The 26,345-nt window shown below is 44.2% G+C and overlaps 1 protein-coding gene across 11 annotated transcripts in view; it reads right to left on the bottom strand.

The window, feature by feature from the left end:
* The window catches only part of LOC115133550 (receptor-type tyrosine-protein phosphatase delta-like), a 211,448-nt gene extending 185,599 nt beyond the window's left edge, over positions 1–25,849 (bottom strand). For all 11 annotated transcript variants that reach the window (XM_065021895.1, XM_065021900.1, XM_065021897.1 and 8 more), the window contains exon 1: positions 25,490–25,849. The gene's annotated coding sequence lies outside the window, so the exon portion shown is untranslated. The remainder of the gene's footprint in view (positions 1–25,489) is intronic.
* Positions 25,850–26,345: the final 496 nt, after the last annotated feature.

Below are 26,345 nucleotides of genomic sequence, written 5' to 3'. Positions count from 1 at the left end.
TCGTCAACCATTTTGAAAAGAAGGTCGACGACATCCGATCCTCGTTTGCTAAGTCAAACGACACCGCTGGTTCTGCTCACACTGCCCTACCCTGTGCTCTGACTTCTTTCTCCCTCTCTCTCAGATGACATCTCGCGTCTTGTGACGGCCGGCCGCCCAACAACCTGCCCGCTTGACCCTATCCCCTCCTCTCTTCTCCAGACCATCTCCGGTGACCTTCTCCCTTACCTCACCTCGCTCATCAACTCATCCCTGACCGCTGGCTACGTCCCTCCCGTCTTCAAGAGAGCGAGAGTTGCACCCCTTCTGAAAAAACCTACACTCGATCCCTCCGATGTCAACAACTACAGACCAGTATCCCTTCTTTCTTTTCTCTCCAAAACTCTTGAACGTGCCGTCCTTGGCCAGCTCTCCCGCTATCTCTCTCAGAATGACCTTCTTGATCCAAATCAGTCAGGTTTCAAGACTAGTCATTCAACTGAGACTGCTCTTCTCTGTATCACGGAGGCGCTCCGCACTGCTAAAGCTAACTCTCTCTCCTCTGCTCTCATCCTTCTAGACCTATCGGCTGCCTTCGATACTGTGAACCATCAGATCCTCCTCTCCACCCTCTCCGAGTTGGGCATCTCCGGCGCGGCCCACGCTTGGATTGCGTCCTACCTGACAGGTCGCTCCTACCAGGTGGCGTGGCGAGAATCCGTCTCCTCACCACGTGCTCTCACCACTGGTGTCCCCCAGGGCTCTGTTCTAGGCCCTCTCCTATTCTCGCTATACACCAAGTCACTTGGCTCTGTCATAACCTCACATGGTCTCTCCTATCATTGCTATGCAGACGACACACAATTAATCTTCTCCTTTCCCCCTTCTGACGACCAGGTGGCGAATTGCATCTCTGCATGTCTGGCAGACATATCAGTGTGGATGACGGATCATCACCTCAAGCTGAACCTCGGCAAGACGGAGCTGCTCTTCCTCCCGGGGAAGGACTGCCCGTTCCATGATCTCGCCATCACGGTTGACAACTCCATTGTGTCCTCGTCCCAGAGCGCTAAGAACCTTGGCGTGATCCTGGACAACACCCTGTCGTTCTCAAATAACATCAAGGCGGTGGCCCGTTCCTGTAGGTTCATGCTCTACAACATCCGCAGAGTACGACCCTGCCTCACACAGGAAGTGGCGCAGGTCCTAATCCAGGCACTTGTCATCTCCCGTCTGGATTACTGCAACTCGCTGTTGGCTGGGCTCCCTGCCTGTGCCATTAAACCCCTACAACTCATCCAGAACGCCGCAGCCCGTCTGGTGTTCAACCTTCCCAAGTTCTCTCACGTCACCCCGCTCCTCCGCTCTCTCCACTGGCTTCCAGTTGAAGCTCGCATCCGCTACAAGACCATGGTGCTTGCCTACGGAGCTGTGAGGGGAACGGCACCTCACTACCTCCAGGCTCTGATCAGGCCCTACACCCAAACAAGGGCACTGCGTTCATCCACCTCTGGCCTGCTCGCCTCCCTACCACTGAGGAAGTACAGTTCCCGCTCAGCCCAGTCAAAACTGTTCGCTGCTCTGGCCCCCCAATGGTGGAACAAACTCCCTCACGACGCCAGGACAGCGGAGTCAATCACCACCTTCCGGAGACACCTGAAACCCCACCTCTTTAAGGAATACCTAGGATAGGATAAAGTAATCCTTCTCCCCCCCCCTTAAAAGACCTAGATGCACTATTGTAAAGTGGCTGTTCCACTGGATGTCATAAGGTGAAAGCACCAATTTGTAAGTCGCTCTGGATAAGAGCGTCTGCTAAATGACTTAAATGTAAAAAATGATGAATGCTGACAGTGTTGTGATTGAATACATGTTTAATGTGTGACTTTCAAGATTTGTGTCTGTAGTGGTGTGGGAGGTCTCTTGTGTGTCTGTCTGGGTGTCTGTCTGGGTGTCTGTCTCGGTGTGACTATCTGTGTGTTGGACGGAGGGACTTATGCTCTTCAGCTGTGTCAAAGTCTGAGCCCCAAATGTCCCCCTGTTCCAAGTCCTATGTGCCCTGGTCAAAAGTAGTGCACCACCAGTGGTGGTGTTTCTCGCAGACCTGATGACCAGGTCTCGATACATCTCATCTTACCAGTAAGGTGCAGACACAGGCAAAATCAACAACATAAAAGTCACTGAAATGGAAAACAAATGTTATATTCTGAAAACATGGCCAACTACTATATTTAAAAAAAAAATGCAACGCATAAAAACACAATTGTGTAAATGCATCATTCTCAATCCAACCAATCAGAGAACAGAACACCCTCTCTGAATCCACTGGAATCTCAATCCAACCAATCAGAGAACAGAACACCCTCTCTGAATCCACTGGAATCTCAATCCAACCAGTCAGAGAACACACTCTCTGGAAGAATCCACTGTTGAGGGACAAAGTTCCCTCACAAACCTCACTGTTAAAAACACTACTCCACAAGCAAGCCTATCTGTATGTATGTCTGTCCAAGCAAGGTCTAACAGGGAAACTAATCCCATGGAACAACCGCAACAACATATGGATGCAGTGCCAGTTAAGAGAGAGAGTGAGTGAAAGAGAGAGTGTGTGTGTGTGTGTGTGTGTGTGTGTGTGTGTGTGTGTGTGTGTGTGTGTGCGTGCGTGCGTGCGTGCGTGTGTGTGTGAGTGAGCTCCCAAGGTCACTGTTCCTGGACCTGTGTCACAGCGGCAGAAGCGAAACGGCGTGGACCTTTTTCAGAAGTGATAAGTGGTGAGGCTGGCAAGCTCCGGCATGGCTATCAGTTACCGCAAGGACAATACCAAACGCTCTGCCATGAAGATCCATCGAGGTTTGGGGGTGTGCCGCAAAATGTCTGCTAACACTATGCTAACGTTGTGTCAACAGGTGAAGTGCCATATGACACGGTTGTTTTCCTTACAGAAAGTGACATATGTGAAGAAAAGCAGGCTCGTGTTGTTTTCTTCTCTTGAACATTGTAAATACAGCCAGCCTTTTTTTTTTTTGATTCTAGACACTGTGTTTTGTCAATGTCACACTGCTGCTGGCAAGGCCATTCTTGGGTCTGTGATGAGTGATATCTGGCATAGCGTGAAATATATCCCTTATCCGTTTGAGTCGTTACTCTCCGACCAGCATCACTTACACGGCAGGACAACACAAATCTTCATTTTCACATATGAAAGGAGACTGGCACACCGGCCAAAATCCAATACTCATGGGAGTGCTTGGTCTTGCTTTAAGCATAATAGTTTATATAAAAAAGGGGAAGAAAAAAAATAACAGACAAATAAATCAGCAGCATGAAATGTACTATTGTATTCTGTAATTATTGATGATCTGTCAAAACATTTCTTTATTTTTTGGCTGCAGAGCAAAATGATTTTCCCATAGAACTTTACCTCCTTCCAAAGCAAATCATGAATAACTCGCAAATCGATATTTAGAGCATTATTGAGCTCGTATGCTTGACTTTTGTTGCCCACTTTACCCTTCTGCATTTAATTTGCCAGATTTTTTTTACCCATAGCTCTATTTGAGTTATTGCCTATAGGAGAAGAATTCTGCGGAACCAACACCAAAGCACACACACACAAACACCTGAGAACTTACACACACACACACACATTCAGTGTGTTATATCCCAGTAACTACGTACTAAGTCATTGGGTTTGCAAGGTACACTACCGTTCAAAAGTTGCGGGTCACTTAGAAATTCCTTGTTTTTTAAAGAAATGCACAATTTTTGTCCATTAAAATAACATAACATTTATCAGAAATACAGCATATACATTGTTAATGTTGTAAATGACTAATGTAGATGGTGAAAAAGCTTATTTTTAATGGAATATCTACATAGGCGTACAGAGGCCCATTATCAGCAAACATCACTCCTGTGTTCCAATGGCACGTTGTGTTAGCTAATCCAAGTTTATAACTTTAAATGGCTAATTGATCATTAGAAAACCCTTTAATACAGCTGAAACTGTTGTCCTGATCAAAGAAGCAATAAAACTGTCTTTTTTTATACTAGCTGAGTATCTGGAGCATCAGCATTGGTGGGTTCGATTACAGGCTCAAAATGGCCAGACATTTCTAAGTGACCCCAAACCTTTAACGGTAGTGTACATACAATTCCTTACCAGGCAAATGACAAACGAAAAGGTAAAATAAAGTTGAGTCATTGGGTTTGCAAGGTACATACACTTCATTATCTAGCAAAACATTAAAAGCTAAAACCCATTTCCACAATCATGTTTCATCACAGTCGATTTTCGAAAGGGATTGGGTCAAAAACATCCGGTGCTCTTGAGACCAGGAACAGCTAGCCCTAGTCAGCCGCAGTCAATGGGGCTTGTGTTCCTCAATAGAGAAGTTGGTACTGCCAGACTAAGCCTGCTGTTCTACTGAGCAGAGCTGAATCAAATAGTCCCTGGCAGTTTGAGAGCTCCGCTGGCAGATGTGGTCAACAAAACTGACCTCCGGCAAGAGGCTGAGAGCGCCCATCGAGGGCCCATCTTCCCAAATACTTCAGAAAGCACCCGAGTCAGCGGGAAGTCTCGAGTTATAAAAGGGAGTCCAGCAAAGAGGGGTTCTGCCGAGAGAGAAGCCTCACTGACTGACTGGACTGGCGAACTAGCACTTGTGAGTTATTTGGCAACTCAAGCGTCTCGGAAAGTGCTGGTTAACGCCAAGGGAGTGAGATGTAGTCGAAAGCTTAACAAGAGAGGGGAAAAGTGTAAAGTTGGTTGACTGGTCGGTCATAAGAGGTCAAAGGGGAAAATGTAAAGTTGAAATAACTTACTGATAGTTCGGCAAAAAAAATGCAAGCCAGACAAACCTCAGTCAAAAACCATTAATATAGGCCTAGATCAGTACAGCTCTCAATCCAATACACCATAAAACCCACCTACAACAGCACTAGACTAAATCAATGTTCTGGTGTGTCTGAGCAGCACCGGAGGACAACCCACTGACCCCACCCTGACACTAACTCCGGTCCTCTCTCTATGGTCGCGGTCCTGGGGTCAAAAGCCGACGGGGAAAGTGAGTGGATTATCAATAACCTCATTTAGTCTACCTGGACGGTGGAGCTCTGGCGCAGAAAACACAATTTGTAGCGGCACTCAAAACAAACAACTTAATCTGTTGAATCGTTATGACTGGCTCAGTCCGCACCTGTCATTGTTTTAGGATCGAGGCTTAATGACACACCAAAGGAATAGACAACTGGAATAACATATAATTCCCACCACTGACTAAACTTCAGAAGCACTAGTTGAATTTAGTAAAAAAATACTGTATATAGCACTGTATGTAAGAAATTATAGTTTTTGCTATTTCTTTCTCTTTTCTTGCAGTCACGAAACAACAACAGCGTTCTGGCAGCTATCCTCTAAGTTGGGATATTGGCCATTATTTCATGGAACGAGTCCTGATATCATATATCTGGTGTCTGCTCATACTGCGTCAAGGATCTGTTATCCCTGATGTTAGCTTGCACTGAACCAAATCGGTTTCCGCACTGTCCACAGATCCAACCCGCAACAGCGTGAACATGTATTTTCGTGCCTGTCTCATTTGAAGCCCCGGAACTAACACAGTATGTGCACATATGAGTGTGTGGCTCTGTGTGGGGTTTTGTTTCATGTTCAGGCTATTTCCACCCACTCCCTAGCCTGATAAGGTTGCTATGAACCTGGAGGGAAACCGTTTCAGTTGTAGGACAATTACAAGTAATCACTGGGAACCAGTTCATGGCTTTTAAGTGCCAGCTAGTCAGACATTTTGTGTCTGCCTGTTTCAAACACTGGGGAATCCTGCTGCACCTGCATGGAATCCTTGTCCAGTATATCAGCGATAAACTGCCTTGACGAAGCCCTCTGCACAATCCATAAAGGCTCTGTCTCTCAAAGCCCTGGGAACGAATGGGCCTGAAGATCGGGATACTCTGTTATCGTAGCTGAATAATACAATCGCTGGTGGCTTGTGGTTCGCTGGCTTTTTGTTATCGCGCCGCAGGATAATCTTAAAAATGAAATGGCTCAGGAAATATTGTGTGCCTGTGTAAGAATGGGAAGGAATGCGATGGGCCACAGTGTCAACGAAAAATAAAGGCTGACAATTTATAGCAGCTGTCCTGACCGACGCAGGATGTATTGATGCAAGAGATCACATTTTTTATATTTTACCCCCTTTTTCTCCCTAATTTCGAGCTTGTCTCATCTAGCCTTAGACCGGTGCGCCAATTGGGAGGCACAAGAGATTTTGTGTACATGCTTTATTAAATTGTGAAATATTATGTGTACATTCCATCACCGCATACAGTCTACTGATGTTCAGGGGCAGAAGTCAAACTGTCGACACTCTGAGAAAGAAGGATTCCAAAATGGTTCCTCGGCTGTCCTCATAGGAGACCTCGTTTTGGTTCCTGGTAGAATCCCTTTGGGTTCTACATAAAACCCTCAGTGGAATGGGTTCTACCCGGAACAAAAAAGGGTTCCTCAAAGGGTTCTCCTATGGGGACAGCAGAATAATCCCTTTAGGTTCTAGGTAGCACCTTTTTTTCCCAAAGAGTGCACTGATGTTCAGGGGTGTAAGTCAAACAGCATATGAAGCTATAGGTAGTAGTTATCACAGGACGGTGATAAGCAAGAAAGTACCATAAGTTAGCCTACACAAGAGGGGTTGAGTATGTGTGTGTGTTTGTGTGTTTGTGCGCACGCGTGCGAGAATGTGTGTAGTCTGTGCCATGGTTGTTCCCCAGACTTGCTCAGCATTAAAATGGATTGACTTGCGTGTCATTACCGCCTGCAGCTAATTGCAATAAGCAAAATAGGAAGGAGAAAAAAACTAACTCAGGGGTATCCATTTCATTTGGAGCACCATGCAAATCAATGCCACCAGCAGTGGCTGTGGTGACAGCGGGGAGCCCTGACTGAAACCAGTCAATAACCAGTCAGACTCCATCCACTCTCCTTACTTCCTCCCTCCTTCCTTCCCCCAATGCTAAAGACCTTGAAGCGGAAGCAGGATGAAAAAAAAGGTGGAACAAAAAAGAAATCTATGGAAGCCGTCTACAATAGCCTTCCCATTTCGCTGGCCGCCTCCTAACATCCCTCACTTAATGGGAAAGAAGAAGTCCCCTTTGCATAGCAGTCTAACTGGAGGGTGCTTTGACATCCAGGCAATTTATGAGACACAGCTTGAACTGCGGAGATGAGGTTGATGCCAAAACTATGGACTTTTCTCCCTTTTTCTTGATGGGCATTTTCAGAATGGCCAACTGTCTGTGACAGACTGTAATACGTTTTCAACTGTGTCAGATAAATGTCAAAATTAAACCGCTACTGAGCTCGTCAAGTAAGTGTCTAAGTCATGTAATGAATGAAAAGGAGAAGACCCCATAATATATATATATATTATTCTTCCTATTATATATATAGGAAGTAGTGCTAGAACATTCCTATTTGGAATATCCTATCATAGTATAATCCAACCGCAATCACCAGCGTGACTCACAGCCATGAATGTAGGCTAATGTTTCAAATGAGCTCTCGACCTGGCTGTGCAAATGCAACCGTGCGCCAACATGATATCTCACTTCTTGATTTCTACAACTCGATTCAGACCAAACAAAAAATCAACATCCCGTGAGTCACGACAGGACAAATCAGCTGAATACACAACTCTCTTCAGTATCGAGTTGCCGTACTTTACGTCAGACTGCTTAATGAAGCCAAGTTTAGCTTCACTGCCGACTTCTGCATGACTGTTATAAGCTGTGTCCCAAATGGCACCCTATTCCCTATGCAGTGCACTACTACCATATGGGCCCTGGTCATAAGTAGTGCACCACATAGGGAATATGGTGCCATTTGGGACTCAGAACTCACACAGCTTGTCTAATTCCGCTTTGGCTTAATGAGTGTAGTTTGAAATAATAGGCCTGTATTGAACAGAAATAATAGGCCTGTATTGAACGGAGGCATCAGGCATCCATAAAATCCTAAATGAGTAGACCCATTTCAAAAGCTAATCACCTCACTTCAGTTGGGTTCTTATGCTGAGATGCTGAGATTTACTCCCCCACATTTAATGAAGTCAAATATTAACTCAAGAGTATAGAAATTAGGGACTTGGGTTCTATTCATAGAATACATTTGAAAAACAATCCCCTGTAGGAATTAGTTTAACCAAAAAAAGGTTGTATTGCATTACCTCTAAGGCTCGCAACAATGACTGTACATATGAATGGACAAAGCCATCGCTTAAGTGACACCATTCATTGCTATGTGAAGACTCAATAGTGCATTGAAGCCAAATGAAGTTGGTTGAGATGACGTCTCATGGAGACATACAATGCAGAGTTTGAGCTACTCCAGGAAGGCCGACCAGGGTACTATAGGCTGCCATTCGCAACTAAATTATCCTTATAACTTATTTTGTGTGTGATGTAAAAAATAATTGGGTCAAGGACATACATCTGGTGTATTAGAAGCAATTATTGGTACCATGATTATCTTCAAATGTGTCACGTTCTGACCTTAGGTCCCTTGTTTTGTCTTTGTTTTAGTATGGTCAGGGCGTGAGTTGGGGTGGGCAGTCTATGTTCCTTTTTCTATAATTTGGGATTTCTGTGTTTGGCTAGGTATGGTTCAGAATTAGAGGCAGCTGCCAATCGTTGTCCCTGATTGAGAACCATACTTAGGTAGCCTGGTTTCACTTTTGAGTCGTGGGTGATTATTTTCTGTAGTGTATGTTCTGTATTTTCTGTTGTTGTCTGTTCACACTGCTACGCTTTATCATGGCCAGGTCGCAGTTGTAAATGAGAACTTGTTCTCAACTAGCCTACCTGGTTAAATAAAGGAGAAATAAATAACAACATTATAAAAATGTAAATACAGAACTGTTTCATTTATCATTTTTGTTGTTTTCTTTGAGTATTCATTTTCATTAAAAGGCATAATGAATACTTACCACGCTGCACCTTGGTCCTCCTCTCTTTCTCCCAATGACGAATGTTACAAAATGTGTTATTTATTTACACGAAGAGTGGAATTTTTCAGTGGAGTAAAGTACTTACAGTTGAAGTCGGAAGTTTACATACACCTTAGCCAAATACATTTAAAGTCCATTTTTCACAATTCCTGACATTTAAACCTAGTAAAAATTCCCTGTCTTAGGTCAGTTAGGATCACCACTTTATTTTAAGAATGTGAAATGTCAGAATAATAGTAGAGAAAATTATTTAGATCAGCTTTTATTTATTTCATCATATTCCCAGCATAAGTTTACATACACTCAATTAGTATTTGGTAGCATTGCCTTTAAATGTTTTAACTTGGGCCAAACGTTTTGGGTAGCCTTCCATAAGCTTCCCCCAATAAATTGGGTGAATTTTGGCCCATTCCTCCTGACAGAGCTGGTGTAACTGACTCAGATTGTAGACCTCCTTGCTCGCACACACTTTTTCAGTTCTGCCCACACATTTTCTACAGGATTGAGGTCAGGGCTTTGTGATGGCCACTCCAATACCTTGACTTTGTTGTCCTTAAGCCATTTTGCCACAACTTTGGAAGTATGCTTGGGGTCATTATCTATTTGGAAGACCCATTTGCAACCAAGCTATAACTTCCTGACTGATGTCTTGAGATGTTGCTCAATATATCCACATACTTTTCTTTCCTCATGATGCCATCTATTTTGTGAAGTGCACCAGACCCTCCTGCAGCAAAGCACCCCCACAACATGATGCTGCCAACCCCCATGCTTCACGGTTGGGATGGTGTTCTTCGGCTTGCAAGCATCCCCCCTTTACCTCCAGACATAACGATGGTCATTATGGCCAAACAGTTCTAATTTTGTTTCATCAGACCAGAGGACATTTCTCCAAAAAGTACAATCTTTGTCCCTATGTGCAGTTGCAAATCGTAGTCTGGCTTTTTTATGGCGGTTTTGGGGCAGTGGCTTCTTCCTTGCTGAGCGGCCTTTCAGGTTATGTTGATATAGGACCTGTTTTACTGTGGATATAGATACTTTTGTAACTGTTTCCTCCAGCATCTTCACAATGTCCTTTGCTGTTGTTCTGGGATTGATTTGTAATTTTTGCACCAACATACGTTCATCTCTAGGAGACAGAACACGTCTCTTTCCTGAGCGGTATGACGGCTGCGTGGTCCAGACTTGTGTGTATGTAGTGTATGTGTATGTAAACTTCCGACTTCAACTGTAAGTGAAAATACTTGAAAGTACTACTTAAGTAGTTTTTTGTGGTATCTGTAATTTACTATTTATATTTTTGACAACTTTTACTTCACTATATTCCTGAAGAAAATAGTGTACTTTTTACTCCATTCATTTTCCATGACACCCAAAAGTACTCATTACATTTTGAATGCTTTGTTTGCCGTCTGGTTTGCTTAATATAATACATTTGAAACTTAAGTATATTTAAGCAATTACATTTACTTTTGACACTTATGTTTAAAACCAAATTATTTTAAACTTTTACTCAAGTAGGATTTTACTGGGTGACTTTCACTTTTACTTTAGTCATTTTATATTAAGGTATCTTTACTTTTACTCAAGTATGACAATTGGGGACTTTTTCCACCACTGCCATTTTTCGATTCACTATAATGCAGGGTTTTCTGCTAACAATGCCCGCAGTACCGCAATCGGCCTTGATCTTCAATGAGAGGGGGCAGTCATTCTCCCCTAGTTTGCACACATTGCTCCAAATGTGGATGTAGCATTTGTCTACGGATAATTCAGCGCGCTGTGTAGGGACCACCGGCTGTAGACATCTGATGGCTGACATTTTCACAATTCTACATGTAAAATCAGTGCGCACTCAGTTTGCAAATTACTGCCGGCGCTCTGTTCAGAGGTGCTAAGTACACTCACGCCAGCAAACGCTATTGGTTTGTCTGAGCCTTTAAGGGTAATAAAGTTACACTGAATCCATTGCGTTTGGAATCGATGCTACAGACCACAGTTTGTCCCTTCCACCATGATAAACATTGCCTTTAAATCCTGGGAATGTCCTGGTCTCTATCTCACAGAGACATCCAAGACTTTCAATTCTGTCTACTGCCGAGACAAGAAATAAGCTGCAAACGCCTCCGACATGCTCAAAAGGCAAACTAGAGTGAGAATCCTAAAGATGCTTGGGTAATGAAGTCCGCTGGGACAGCCAGAGAGACACAATTAAAGGCAAGAAGTATTGAGACGAACTGGACAGGGATCTATCTCAGAAGTGGAGGAGTATAGTGAGTGGGTACTGGTGCCACTGATGACAGAGGCAGTGGAGTCGTGCAGCCATAGCAGATGGCAGATACAAACAACAAGAGGGAAGGAGGGAGAGAGGTAAGGATGGGGCGAGAGAGGGAGGGAAAGGATGGGGCGAGAGGGGGAGGGAAAGAAGGGGGAGAGGAGGGGAAGGGATGGGGAGAGAGGGAGAGAGAGAGAGAAAGGAGGGGTGAGGGAGGGAGCGAGGGAGGGAGGGAGGGGAGGGAGGGAGGGAGAGAAAGAGGGAAAGGAGGGAGGGAGAGGAGGGGAAGGGAGGGAGGGGAGGGGAGAGGGAGAGAAAGGAGGGGTGAGAGAGGGAGGAAAGGAGAGGTGAGAGAGGGAGAGGGGAAGGAGGGAGAAATAGGGAAGGAGGGGGAGGGGGGAGAGAGGAGAGTATGGGGTGAGAAAGGGAGAGAAAGGAGGGGCGAGAGAGGGTGGGAAGGAGTGGTGAGAGAGGGAGGGAGAGAGGGAAGGAAGCGAGGGATTGAGTGGTAAGAGCCCTTGATGACAGAAGCCTGTTGAGAGGAATGAGAATGGTCACAGTTCTCAACGCCTCTGTAATGTTCTCTTCAATAAACGTGCACATTTCTGTTCACTGACTTGTCGTGAAAGAACACTATGGCCTTTCGTTAGCCCAAAGGTTTCTTGAGCACCATGTAGAATAACAAGACATGAATAGGAAATACATACAGTACGTTATTGGTGAGATTTATATTTAGGTACAGTACGCCTAGTCAGTGGAAGGCAGAGTGACAAAGTTTTCTGGCATGTGTTTGGTCAGCCGTCTAGCCCTTCTGGGTATTTTGGAGTGGTGGTGACTGCTACAATTGGAAACAATAGTCGAAAAAGAACAACAGTGAATTATTCTCAATGTTATGCAGGCTAGCAGAACGGCAGACGACAATACTTTAACCACTAGCACAGGGCATCCTCCTTCACAGCTCTCTGTTGAGTTTATCACAATGGACAGTTGGGACCATTTCCAAAACAGCAAATGGGCGGATGGGGGGCGGAGGGACCTGGGTGGAAGACAGGATTGTATTGTTGTCATGTTTTCATGACTACTGAAATGAACCTTTCCATGAAGTGTGACAGAATAAGCCAGTGTTACGAAAGCGGACACTCCCATCACCCGACGTTCCTTTCTTTCTCTTCCTGGGTTCTTTCTGATACACAACCAACTGTGGAGAGGAGGGAATATCGATTTGGAATATTAAAAAGCGATTTTCGGAAGAGAGAGCAACAGCCAGCTACGATAAATCAGAAGTGCCAACAATTTTACCCTCATGTTGGTTTATTTGGGAAATAGTTCAAACATCCTTTTTAATCCAGCTCGACTTTTTAGTCCAGCAAACCTGAGGCTAGTAATCTAACTTGACATTGACACAGAAAATGACATGAAGTCAGCCATTTCACAAGTTGAGAGTCATACTTACAGAGTGGATAAAAGTTTGTTTTTCAAAGACATGAATTCATTTTCATTGATTAGTCTCTAGATCTCTCTTTCTCACTCCCTCACTTACTATTTTTCTGTCATCCTTGTCCTCATTCTTCTCCACAAGGTTGATAATGTCCCTCTTCTTCTCTTCCCACTCACTTCCTCTCCCTCTCTTTCTCTGTAAAAATGGATGTCTATTTTTTCTGGTTCTTTCCTTTCTCATTTACTCTGTGGTGTCTACCTGTCCATCTCTATTTAACTGCTGTATTTCAATGGTTTGATTTTGAGTTTTTTACTAACTCTTTCCCTCTGACATGTCTAACTGTCTGTCAGGGAGTGTGGAGGTGTGTTAGGCCCTGTCTTCAACACTCTCTTTCCATTCCTCTATTTCTCTTTCCATCCCTCAATTTCTCTCTTTGGTCTGGATTGACAAGAGCTCTTCCTTCTGTCTGACGAGGAGGATAACGTCTCTCTCTCAAACACAAACACTTCCTCCCTTGGGCCTATAGTTGCATTAAATCCCCATTTTCATCACCCGCAGTCCTGTAGGATCAGCACTTGATTACTGTATTCATCCTTGCGCCACCAATCCTTCACGCTGAACACACACATCTGGGGGTCATTCCACCTCTGAACCTGCTTCCCATCTCTCACACATCGTCACAGAATGACGACTCAACAAAGGGAAGCATCAGGGAGTGTTTTTTTGTTGCTTTTGTGTTGGAGGTGATGTCGGGTCCGGGTGTTGGAGCCGGAGCTACCTGGGAGCCATCAGCAGGTTAGTTAGGGTCTCATGCCTAAGCTGGGTGAACAGGTTCCCGTGCCTCAACCGAGGTAACCGGGGAGGTCTCAGCTTTCTCATCGGGCTGACGAACCAGCCGAGGAGTGAGGGGGTACTGTCACGTGTGCTCCCTCTCCGGCGCTGTAGGTTGTCATGCTCCCGCGCCTCAGCCAGATCGACAGGTTCCCACACCTTAGCAGAGGTGACTGGTCCGCACCTGAACCCCAGGTTCGTCATCTTGGTCGGCATCCTTAGGCTGGAGCCGCGTATCGGGGACGGGGCACTGTCACGTGTGCTCCCTCTCCGGCCTCTAGGTCAACAAGCTGCTCGTTAGGGCGCACACCTGTCACCAGCGTTATGCGCATAATGACAATCACCTGGACTCCATCACCTCCTTGATTACCTGCCCTTTGTATGTCACTCCCTTTGGTTTCTTCCCTAGTCGCCATTGTTTCTGTTCCATGTCTGTGCGTTGTTGGTGTTTCTTTATTAAAATACTTCCTTCCTGACTCCCAGTGCACATCATTACATATTTCAATGCTCCCATTCTGAAGTTTGTTTTTGCATGTTTTACTTTTGGATTTTGTACATCAGCTTCAAACAGCTGAATATACTATATTTTTGGTTACGGAAAACATATTATAATGATTGCTTGTTTTAGCAACCAGGAAATGTTGGATCGATTTCTGCATAGTGCATCTTTAAATGAATAATTCAGTGTTAATAATTCTCACATGTTGGAATATGGAATAACTACAGGTAACTGCCAGAATAAAATAAACACTTGAGTAATTGAGGGATACAAAGTATATTGAAAGCAGGTGCTTTCACACAGGTGTGCTTCCTGAGTTAATTAATCAATTAACATCCCAACATGCATAGGGTCATTATTTTGGCAACCATGGCTAGAAGAGATCTCAGCTCTCAAAGGAGCATAAGGAGTTTAAATTGTGTGTGTGTGTGTCAGTCACCAGATCTCAACTCAATTCAACACTTATTGGAGATTCTGGAACAGGACCTGAGACAGCGTTTTCCACCACCATCCACAAAACACCAAGTGATGGAATTTGTCATGGAAGAATGGTGTCGCATCCTTCCAATAAAGTTCCAGACACTTGTAGAATCTATGCCAAGGCGCATTGGAGCTGTTCTGGCTCGTGGTGGCCCAACACCATATTAAGACACTTTATGTTGGGGTTTCCTTTATTTGAGCAGTTACCTGTATATCACATACGCACATTCCAACCGTTATGCCCAAGCAATGTCCAGTTACTATGCCGTTTAATCCTCCTTGGAATGGTCCTTTAGGCTGCTGGGTTGGTCCACACATGCATCTACTAGGCCGAGGCAGGTAGAGGATTACGTAGTCAGAATTGAGTTGCATTCCTGGTATGTGTGACCTTGAACCGCACATTAACCTACAACTACTGAGTTAGTCAGGTCAAGGAGAGCTGACAGTCCTTAAATCAATGGTGTGTCTTTCACTATAGAGGTAGCCCAATCCTTTGCATAGCGACAAGACCACCGTTGTGCATGCTCTGTGATGTGTACCTTGTGTCTCCCTTCAGAATGGCAGAAATCTGACGAGTCATCGGCTTGATGACTTTATTTCCGTCAGGGGACAAAAATCTACTGCTAACGAACATCAGAGCATCTGGTCGTTGCTGACATCAAATGTTACCGTTGGAGCCAAATGATGTGCATTATCATAATGTGGCTAGATCATCATCCCCGTCCAATAATACTCCGGGTGGTAAATAATATCATGACCTCATTGGAAGGGTATGTATACCGTTTCTGTCTCTATTTGTGACAGCTTCATTTGTCCCAGTCTGAAATACTTTGAACAGTAACCTGACCTATCACGTGCCTGCGGCTAAACTTGCCCATATATCTATCTATATCTTCTTATGAGCTCTTTCATTTCCTTTCTATCCTCTCATCCAAACTTAGTTCATATCCAGCTAGGCTTACAGGGCGAAACCTAGTTTGCTGTTATTGCTACTTTGTAACCTTAATGGTAGCTACACCATAACATATTTTTGCCAAATATAGAAATGATATATGTGAACAAATATGTAGGTATAGTAAAATAATGTATGGGCTTTAAAAAACACCTTCATGGAAAAGTATGGCCTCCAATGTTGGACACATATACAGACAACCAATCTATAAATATGCCGGCGGGTCATCCAAGCCATATTTTTTTCAAGCCGACTAAATATAAACAAGGCCTTGTCTCTAGTACGTTAACGTCTCGACCCTGAGTGATGCAACAAGCGAAACCCCTTTGAAATACTTCTTAAAATATACATGAAAAGGCCACGTATGTAGCGTCTGCTAGCACCCGGCTCACTTTGAAGATACAAACACAGCCTTCACCTGTCATCATGAATCGGATGCCAAAAATATCACCGGGCGAAAGGAGACAAAAAAGAATAGGGAAGGTGACTCATGCTGAGAATGGAGTCAGAAACATTTGCGTCATCCAAACGCGTCAACATGACAAACCGGAGAGGTCTACCACATGTGAAAGAACCGGCGCGTTTGCCAAATACAAACATAAGCCAGAAACGAAAAAGAGACGGTATTGCTGTCATAATCGTGTATCTCAATATAAAATCTATTTTTATTCGTTCGAGAGCCGAGTACAATTTCATTTTCCCACAGGACAAATTCCTTTGCCATACTCCAGGGATGAAATTCTCCCAAACAACTCCAATCTATAAAAATAATAGATTAATAATGACACAGCAAAAAACGCCATTACTCCAGCCTCCAAACTGTCAAGGCTCATTAGAGCTGAACTGTAAAAGAGATCCAGCTGCTTGGCCAGGTGATGACACAAACACACCCTGGCCTCTGGCAGCAGCCCCCCATCCACACATCATCCCTCCCCCTAAAGAGAATATACTGCGTGTCTCCTGGCACAGTTCATCTCGTAATCCGCCTTAAAGCTGCTAAGCTTCCTTTGGTCTAAATGAATAGTGAACTACAGAGGGGAGAGGAGCCTTGATGCACTGGCCTGTATCAGAGCCTGCCACACAGAAAGAGAGAGGGGATGATGGAGGGAGAAAGGAAGATGGAGGAGGAGGAAGGACAAGCTTTAAGGGTTATGTCTGTCTGGTGAAATCAACGGCGGAGTGACCGGGGCCATTTTCACTCCCTGCAGCATTCTTTCTCTCTCTGTCTATCTGTCTATCTCTCTCTCTCTTTTTCTCTCTCTGTCTCTCTCTCTCTCTCTCTCTCTGTCTCTCTCTCTTTCTCTCTCTGTCTATCTGTCTCTCTGTCTCACTCTCTTTCTCTTTCTCTCTCTCTCTCTCTCTCTCTCTCTCTCTCTCTCTCTCTCTCTCTCTCTCTCTCTCTCTCTCTCTCTCTCTCTCTAGCTCTCCCCTTCCAAATGGCGGTCATTACGCCGGACATAAAAAGTCATTTTAGTTCCGCCTGGCTTCTTCAAAGGGGCTCTGCTATAATTGAGAAGAGAGAGAGGGATAGAGAGAGGGAGGGAGGGCCGCAAAAACATAATTCCAACTGCGACTCCTGACCTCCAAAGTGAGGGGAATTGAGTTTGCCGAAGGCCTACCAAACTATAAAAAGGGAATCATAATAAAGACGTGAGAGCTAGCGTATAGCCATGCGAGGGCCCTGACATGTCATGTTTGCTGTTAAGCCATGTAAGCTTTTTTTGTTTCCTTTTATATATCTTTTTTATATAGAATGTGTGTGATGGTGTGGGTCTATGTCGAAAGACAGAGAGAGAGAGAGAGAGAGAGAGAGAGAGAGAGAGAGGGAGAGAGAGAGAGAGAAGGAGAAGCAGTGTGAAGAGTACACACGACACATTAGCTTTGATCTTTGGATTTTTAGAATAGCTAACATACCAATGTGATACCTCAAGATACCAAGATTAGAATATTTGTAGCTTCATGTATTGCAGGGAATCTGGGAACATTTTAAAATTATGAACATCCATCACTGTTAAATGCATTCCTCAGCTGTGAAATTCCTGTTGGCCTGAGTCGGTGCAATTTCTAATCGAACTTTACCACCTGTAGAACTTTTCCTAATAGAACTTTACCACCTGTAGAACTTTTCCTAATAGAACTTTACCTCCAGTAGACAGTTTCCAAATAGAACTTGACCTCCTGTAGAACATTTCCTAATAGAACTCTACCTCCAGTAGACAGTTTCCTAACAGAACTTTACCTCCTGTAGAACATTTCCTAATTGAACATTACCCCCCTGTAGATACTTTCCTAATAGAACTTTACCCCCGGTAGATAGTTTCCTAATAGAACTTTACCTCATGTAGATATTTTCCTAATAGAACTTTACCCCCGGTAGATAGTTTCCTAATAGAACTTTACCCCCGGTAGATAGTTTTCTAATTGAACTTTACCCCCGGTAGATAGTTTCCTAATTGAACTTTACCCCCGGTAGATAGTTTCCTAATATAACTTTACCCCCGGTAGATAGTTTCCTAATTGAACTTTACCTCATGTAGACAGTTTCCTAATAGAACTCTACCTCCTGTAGAACATTTCCTAATAGAACTTTACCCCCGGTAGATAGTTTCCTAATTGAACATTACCCCCGGTAGATAGTTTCCTAATTGAACTTTACCTCCTGTAGAACATTTCCTAACAGAACTTTACCTCATGTAGATATTTTCCTAATAGAACTTTACCCCCGGTAGATAGTTTTCTAATTGAACTTTACCCCCGGTAGATAGTTTCCTAATTGAACTTTACCCCCGGTAGATAGTTTCCTAATTGAACTTTACCTCATGTAGACAGTTTCCTAATAGAACTCTACCTCCTGTAGAACATTTCCTAATATAACTTTTCCTCATGTAGACAGTTTCCTAATAGAACTCTACCTCCTGTAGAACATTTCCTAATAGAACCTTACCCCCTGTTTCCCCTTACAACCTGTTTCCTATAACTTAACCTCCTGTAGACAGTTTTCTAATAGAACTTCACCCCCCGGAGACAGTTTCCTAATATTTTACCTTTATTTTCAATGATGGAAGGAACAGTGGGTTAACTGCCTGTTCAGGGGCAGAACGACAGATTTGTACCTTGTCAGCTCGGGGGTTTGAACTTGCAACCTTCCGACTAGTCCAACGCTCTAACCACTAGGCTACTCCACCTCCTGTAGAACTTTACCTCCTGTAGAACATTTCCTAATAGAACTTTACCCTCTGTAGACAGTTTCCTAATAGAACTTTACCTCCTGTAGAACATTTCCTAATAGAACTTTACCTCCTGTAGAACATTTCCTAATATAACTTTACCACCTGTAGAACATTTCCTAATATAACTTTACCTCCTGTAGACAGTTCCCTAATATAACTTTACCTCCTGTAGAACATTTCCTAATAGAACTTAACCTCCTGTAGACAGTAGAACTTTACCGCCTGTAGACAGTTCCTAATATATCTTTACCGCCTGTAGACAGTTCCTAATATAACTTTACCTCCTGTAGACAGTTTCCTAATGGAACTTTACCTCCTGTAGACAGTTTCCTAGTAGAACTTTACCCCCTGTAGACAGTTTCCTAATGAAACAAATGGAAGAGCTAGGCTAAACCATAATTGTTCTTCAGCTCTGCTTCCAATGCAAAATATGCTTTGTTTTTGTTGTTGTTTGTTTCCCAGCCGAAACACAGAAGTGGCCACATTGGATTCTTGATCTGATGTAAGAAATGGCCGAACCATCTGTGGGCTAAAACGTGGAAGAAAATCAACGAGTTGACTGTCTCAGCAGAGAAAATGTAGATCTAAAGAGAAGCCATCTCCCTTCTGACAAAATGTCCTCCACTGATGTCCATGATCATCTGTTATGTACCTCTCTACAGGATTTTAGTGTATGTATGTGTGTGTCCATGCCTATGTGTATGTGTTAACGAGTGCATAACAATCCCTTTCCAGACTGTATATTTGACCGTGAGGTTAAATATACAAAAGGTTGAACTTCCCCAGTTCATGAGCTAGCCACTAGTCAGACTTGGTTACTCTGAGCCAAGTCTCTGTCCCTAGCACTTATCTGTTGCCACCCCACCATCTCTCACAGCAGGTAGTGTAATTGTGCTTGGAAAAAGCCTATCAACCAAGATACTCCATCTTGAACGTTCTCCCAAAGCCCCCTTTATCATTATAACTACAGTAGAGTGCCTCAGAACTAAAGTGTTTCAATCTAGTCGTTCCCTTCTGTGAGAGATAGAGAGTGGGGAGACGAGAGAGGGTAGAGGGAGAGAGGGAGAGCCAGAAGAGAGAGAGAGAGAGAGAGAGAGAGAGAGACAGAGAGACAATGAGAGAGACAGTGATAGAAAGAGAAAGAGAGACAGAGGGAAAAGAATGAGGTGAGAAATAGAGAGAGAGACAGAGAGAGAGACAGAGGGATAGAGAGAGAGAGAGAGAGAGAGAGAGAGAGAGAGAGAGAGCGAGAGAGAGAAATAAAGTGAGAAATATAGAGAAAGTGAGAGACAGATAGAAAGACAGAGAGATGGAAACAGATAGAGAGAGGAATAAAGTGAGAAATAGAGAGAAAGTGAGAGAGAGTTAGAGAGAGAGAGAGAGCTAGAGAGAGAGAGCTAGAGAGATGGAAACAGACAGAGAGAGAGGAAGAAAGTGTGAGAGAGAGAAACCAACAGAGAATATAGACCTCTGTGGACTGAAACCCTAGTCATTCCCTTCTGAGAAAGATGGAGAGAGGGGAAGGGAGTGAGGGTAGAGAGAGAGAGAGAGAGAGAGAGAGAGAGAGAGAGATAGACAGACAAAGAGAGAGAGAGAGAGAAAGAGAGAGAGAGATACAGAGAGATACAGAGAGACAGATAGAGAGAGGGGGAGGAAGGAAGAATGTGAGAGATGGAGCGAGAGATAGCGAGAGAGACAGAAATAGAGAGAGAGAGAGAGGAAGAAAGCGAAAAAGTGAGCGAAAGAGAGGGAATATAGGGAATATAGACTTCTGTGCCAAATCCCTTTTTTTTCTCCCTAACGCGCCAGAAACACATTTTAAAACTGTCATACTTTAATTGAAATTCCATCACTTGTGTGGCTGCTATTGTGGAATAATTTGATAAAGCACTGTGACGTGAATGCGCAGAGCGGGCGGCGTGACTTCCATTTCTCCCGCCTTTTATTTCCCTCGTTCAGTCCATTATTTAAATGAAACCCTTTGCAGATTCTGTTCTGTCCCAAAATTACAGATAAGGGAAAAGGAGACGATAGCAAGGGCAAAAATACAGCCATTTTGGGTCAAAATTTAAATATTGTTATAGTAAGCCTAAGTCTTCCCAGCTACTTAGTCAAGTGTCGAAGGTAATGATCATATTAGCATCCAGAACAGCTAAACTGTTTGAGGTGGTTTCTTTCCACTTTCCATTTCCATTTATTTCCAGTGGTTTCCAGTTGGTTCTTGCTAAGTGCTAACGATTGGTAGCGACTGGCATTTTGTCGAGCCAAAATGGAGGTCAAGGGCAGAATCCCATCCCTACTGACCCCAATGCAAATCTATACCAGCAGCCGCCCGCCTATCTCCTGACAACTGACATGTGGCATCCGTCGTATCTGTTGAAACCCAATCCACCACTCAAAAACAGATACAGAGACAGGCAGTCGTGGCATCCCCTCCCCATCTGTGATACGTGGGTGATGGGCTGCTTGCCCCTATAGCCTTAAGACTACATTCTCCACCATGAAACCAGAGGGAGAGACAGAGAAGAGGATAATACTACTCAAAAGTGTAAAGACGTGTATTAGAGAGAGAAAGAGAGAGAGAGAGAGAGAGAGAGAGAGAGAGAGAGAGAGAGAGAGGGGAGAGAGAGAGAGAGAGAGAGAGAGAGAGAGAGAGAGAGAGAGAGAGAGAGAGAGAGAGAGAGAGAGAGAGAGAGAGAGAGAGAGAGAGAGAGAGAGAGAGAGAGAGAGAGAGAGAGAGAGAGAGAGAGAGAGAGAGAGAGAGAGAGAGAGAGAGAGAGAGAGAGAGAGAGAGAGAGAGAGAGAGAGAGAGAGAGAGAGAGAGAGAGAGAGAGAGAGAGAGAGAGAGAGAGAGGGAGAGAGAGAGAGGGAGAGAGAGAAAATGTGTGTGTGTGCGTGCATGTCTGTGTGTGAGTGTGCACTCGTGCACTGGCGCGAGTGTGTGCGATGTGTGTGTGTTTGGTGTTAGTGCTAAGCAAAGACTCCTCGCCAGACAATATTTATGGATCGTTCTCCGTCTTGACAGGGTGATGGACAGCAGAGGTGATGCCGGCGGGGCGTGAAAATAGGCTTCTTATTACTCTGACCCCAGCGGTATAAGCTGAATATCAATACCACGCTAGTGTTTCCCTCTGTGTAAGGCCAATGCCCCGTGGCAGACTTCTTTGAATGCTTTCCTAATGGCACCCTATGGGCCCTGGTCAAAAGTAGTGCACTACATAGGGAACGGGGTGCCATTAGGGATGCAAGCTGTTTTATATCACGCAACCACCCGTGAACAGTAGTTGGGTAGAAAGGGGGTTAGGCGAGGGAATGTAAGCATGGGTAAATCAGTAGATAGAGGGGCTGAATGAAACAGCGGGCTGCAGCCAAGTGAACCAGGAAGGAAGGGTGGAGGAAGGCATGATTACTTTATTATGCTGTGGGATTGATCAGTGTTCTGTTAAATCAAACTCATTTCTCATTGTCACATTGCATCAGGTTCTCCTTGGTAAACTGGGTTCATAGAATAGGTCCCCCTGATACACACTGTCGCGCATGAAGGTGCACACGCACATACACACATACATAGGCACGCTATTAAATACACGCACTTGCGCGCGCACACACATCCTCACAGGAGCAGCCCCGCCATGTTTTTCACAAAGACCGCTTCAGTCAAAACTCCTCTCGCGCCGGCCGGGGGGGGGTTGAGTTTAGGCCTGCTGGCACAAATAAATTAGATTACACCAGTAGATTACAGGGCAATGCAAACCGAGGTGGTGATTGTTAGCAGACCTATTGGCACTCCGTGGCCTTCTCTCTCCAATCAGGTTGGCCTATTGGCACTCCGTGGCCTTCTCTCTCCAACCAGGTTGGCCTATTGGCACTCCGTGGCCTTCTCTCTCCAACCAGGTTGGCCTATTGGCACTCCGTGGCCTTCTCTCTCCAACCAGGTTGGCCTATTGGCACTCCGTGGCCTTCTCTCTCCAACCAGGTAGGCCTATTGGCACTCCGTGGCCTTCTCTCTCCAACCAGGTTGGCCTATTGGCACTCCGTGGCCTTCTCTCTCCAACCAGGTTGGCCTATTGGCACTCCGTGGCCTTCTCTCTCCAACCAGGTTGGCCTATTGTCACTCCGTGGCCTTCTCTCTCCAACCAGGTTGGCCTATTGGCACTCCGTGGCCTTCTCTCTCCAACCAGGTTGGCCTATTGGCACTCCGTGGCCTTCTCTCTCCAACCAGGTTGGCGCCCCATAATTGCAGCCCTCCGTTTAGGTATCCGTTTACATTATGTAAGTGTTGATTTTTCATACCACGGCTCGGAATGGAAGGCCTCAGCTTTGGTTTGGCACTCCACAAGCAGTGGTCACAGGCAACACAGGCGCACACGCACACAAACAAACACACAAAACACTTTGCAAACAGACTTCCTTTTTTTTAGTTGCTTCCCCTTCTGCGATAGAATGGTGTGTCATAGACATTTGGATGTGGTGGAACAAGAGCATTGTACAAGGAGACACCACTTCTTTAAGAGGGTACTTGGTTCAGTCTGGCTGAGGGACTGGATGCTGATTTTATGAGCTCTGCTTGGTTCACCTGCAAGGGGATCTATTAATCCTTTGGCAGCAGGCTCTTCTTGTGTCCTGTATCATAATGTTCAGTCCCAGCATGAAATACACTGCAAATTAACTAGCAACTGCCTCGCTCTCATCGACGCACAACACACTCTTGCCCTGCCGCACTCAATCATAGAAACTTGGTTTCTGAGAGTTATGATGAAAAGGCTCTTCAAACAACACCATGAATTGTTTCAACGGATTTCACAGGGACACGCAGCCAAGGACAGGTTCAGTAAAGATGGTCGCTTCAACACTGCTTTCAAAACAACGTAGCTCATCTCTCACGTCAGCTCTCTTTGGGTTGAACCACTTAAATCGACTCGGCTCTTCCACGTCAACGCATATTCATTTTGTCTCCTCTTTTGAGGGCAACTGTCGTAACAGCGGAATTGGAAATCGATCGAGTTGCGACAGGCGCTAATAGCGCTATGTCAAAATTGGGCGAGTGCTAATTGTTGGAGTTAGAAACTGTAAAACATAAAGGACAGGAGAGCTCTCAGAGTGCTTACTGCCTACAAACAGATAAAGACTGCTCAACCACAGACACTCACACACACACACACTCACACACACACACACACACACACACACACACACACACACACACACACACACACACACACACACACACACACACACACACAATTACAAAGCACTTAAAATCCATTTTACACCTCACTACTCCAACCTCTCTTATTGACTTTTCATTTCAACCAAAGCTACAAACGCAATACAACCAAATAGTGAGCTATAAGGTAGCTGAATGTACTGTAGGATAAGCAAACGCCAAGCCATGCATATTTACTGTGTTTCATGCATGCACACATCAATCAGTCCTAGAAAATTCTCAAACCAAGAAAATAGAATACAATTATATAAAGCATATAAAACAAGCAATTAACCCAAAATGTGATATATTTCACATAGAAAAATAGGTCTACATTTGAAATAAGCAGCAGGCCAGCACACAGCATTATAACCTTATTATTATCAAATGTTTCTGTGGTAACCTTTTATGCTGTTAAAGGCCCAGTGTAGTCAAAAATGTTAATGTTCCTGTGTTTTATGTATTCTTCAACACTAAGAGGCAAAGGGGAGAGAATAGCCTGTCTTTTTGTGGCATCACTGGTCTCCTGAACCCCCCCCTCCCCTCACCCCTCACTGTAGAGTTGTAGAGTAGGCTAGGAAGGCCCCTAGTGGCTAAACTCGCTCAGTGAGCACAGGTGTTGTGCGCAATTGTACTGGAAAAACTGTAACGGAAAAAAATGTCACTTTCACCTGATTTTGTGACAGGCGTTTTCGCATTTATTTGTGTCTCCTTTTGAATGCCTGTAAACCAAGGGATATAGTTCGCCCTGCTGACTATTCAGTTAGGACCTCGGGGAAACAAAAATGTGTTCCAAATATAGGCAACAACATAGATATGGCGCGCGTCTCTTGTGCGAACGCGAGGAATGCGGCTTTAAATCGTGACAGTAGACTCCACACAACTTCGAAAAACGTCGTTTTCCAATTAAACTGTAATATCACTATCGAAACCTAATAGTACGCCTACTAAAACAGCACCATCATCATTACATCGATGTTATTTCTTCTGAGGAGCAAATACAATGACTATGAATGTTTTATGAACGCAATCATCTATCGATAAAGGTTATTAATGTACTATATTTATTTTATTATTGTAGCATATCATAGGCCGCAGTCTACTGCTGTAGAATTCACATTAGCCTATCATACAGTAAACGAATACCCAGATCCCCCAAATCGCCTAGTATACTATAATAGTCGTAAACATAATTCAAATAACTACTTGTATCTTGTTGTAAATGTGCACGTATGCTAAATTTAATTAAATGAGATTCGTGCGTCCCTCACAAAATAGGCAGTTCTATTCAGAGTCAATTCGATCTAAATAAACTACAGTATAATTGTATTCTCTATACAAAACACAAACAACATAAACGAGTCCATAAATACAACTAAAAAAATGCACTGTAGCCTAAGCACAGACAGTTTGGTGCTCCATTATATTTGACAATAAAGAAATACAACAAATCAATCGCATCTCAACACGCACTATTTTAAAGGCTTTTGGACACGACTTCAGTCCGGCCACACTGTGCGTGAAAAGTCAAACATCCACAAATTCACCCATTTGAATGGTCCTTTCCATAGAAGCTTACCTTAACATCATATTTGCATGTAGTCTTTGAACTCGGTCTCTCCAATTGTAGGCTATTAGAATAGTCGCGAGTTACATCCAGAATGACAGCAGCATACGAGAAATAATCCGTCTACAGATACGTTTCTTTTCCAGTCTGCCCACTCTAATTTCGCCTCTTCCTAGAGTTTTCTTTTCTCGAATGAATGTTCCTCAGTGCAAGATGCAAACCACCACAGCGAGCGGAGGGACCAGAATGTCCAGCAATGAAAACATGTGGTATATTTCCCGTCGTTGTGTGCGTTAGGTCTTCATTATTCTATGTGTCGAGACTGTGTCTGTTCTGTGTGCGGTGCGGCAGGGACGCGTTCTCTCTTGCCGACACTCACACAGACTGCCCGACTCAGGCACAGAAACCGAGAGGGGATAGAAGGTGACGTCACTCACCAGGATCAACTAACTCCCAGAGCTCAACTTTCTCCCCTTCAGTCCACCAAAGGAATGTTGGAGTTTGGACATCATCATAGGTTTTTCAGGGAAATATTTGTCATAAGTGGTAAAAGATTATGGTGAATGAATGGATTTTCAGATGGTGAAAGTGAAGAATAAAGTATGTTTGTGTCTGAGAGAGAGTGAGAGAGAGTGAGAGAGTGAGAGAGAGTGAGAGAGAGAGAGAGAGAGAGAGAGAGTGAGAGTGAGAGAGAGAGAGAGAGAGAAAGAGAGTGTGTGAGAGAGAGAGAGAGAGAGAGTGAGAGAGAGAGAGAGAGAGAGAGAGAGAGAGAGAGAGAGACAGAGAGAGAGAGAGAGATGCATTTGAAACATTTCCAAGAGGAATATTTACAAAATATTACTTCTGACAATGTTTTTGCCCTTGAAGC

Source organism: Oncorhynchus nerka, linkage group LG8, assembly GCF_034236695.1.
Source record: "Oncorhynchus nerka isolate Pitt River linkage group LG8, Oner_Uvic_2.0, whole genome shotgun sequence".
Classification (NCBI taxonomy): Eukaryota; Metazoa; Chordata; class Actinopteri; order Salmoniformes; family Salmonidae; genus Oncorhynchus; species Oncorhynchus nerka.
This window is presented reverse-complemented; position numbering and strand designations above follow the sequence as displayed.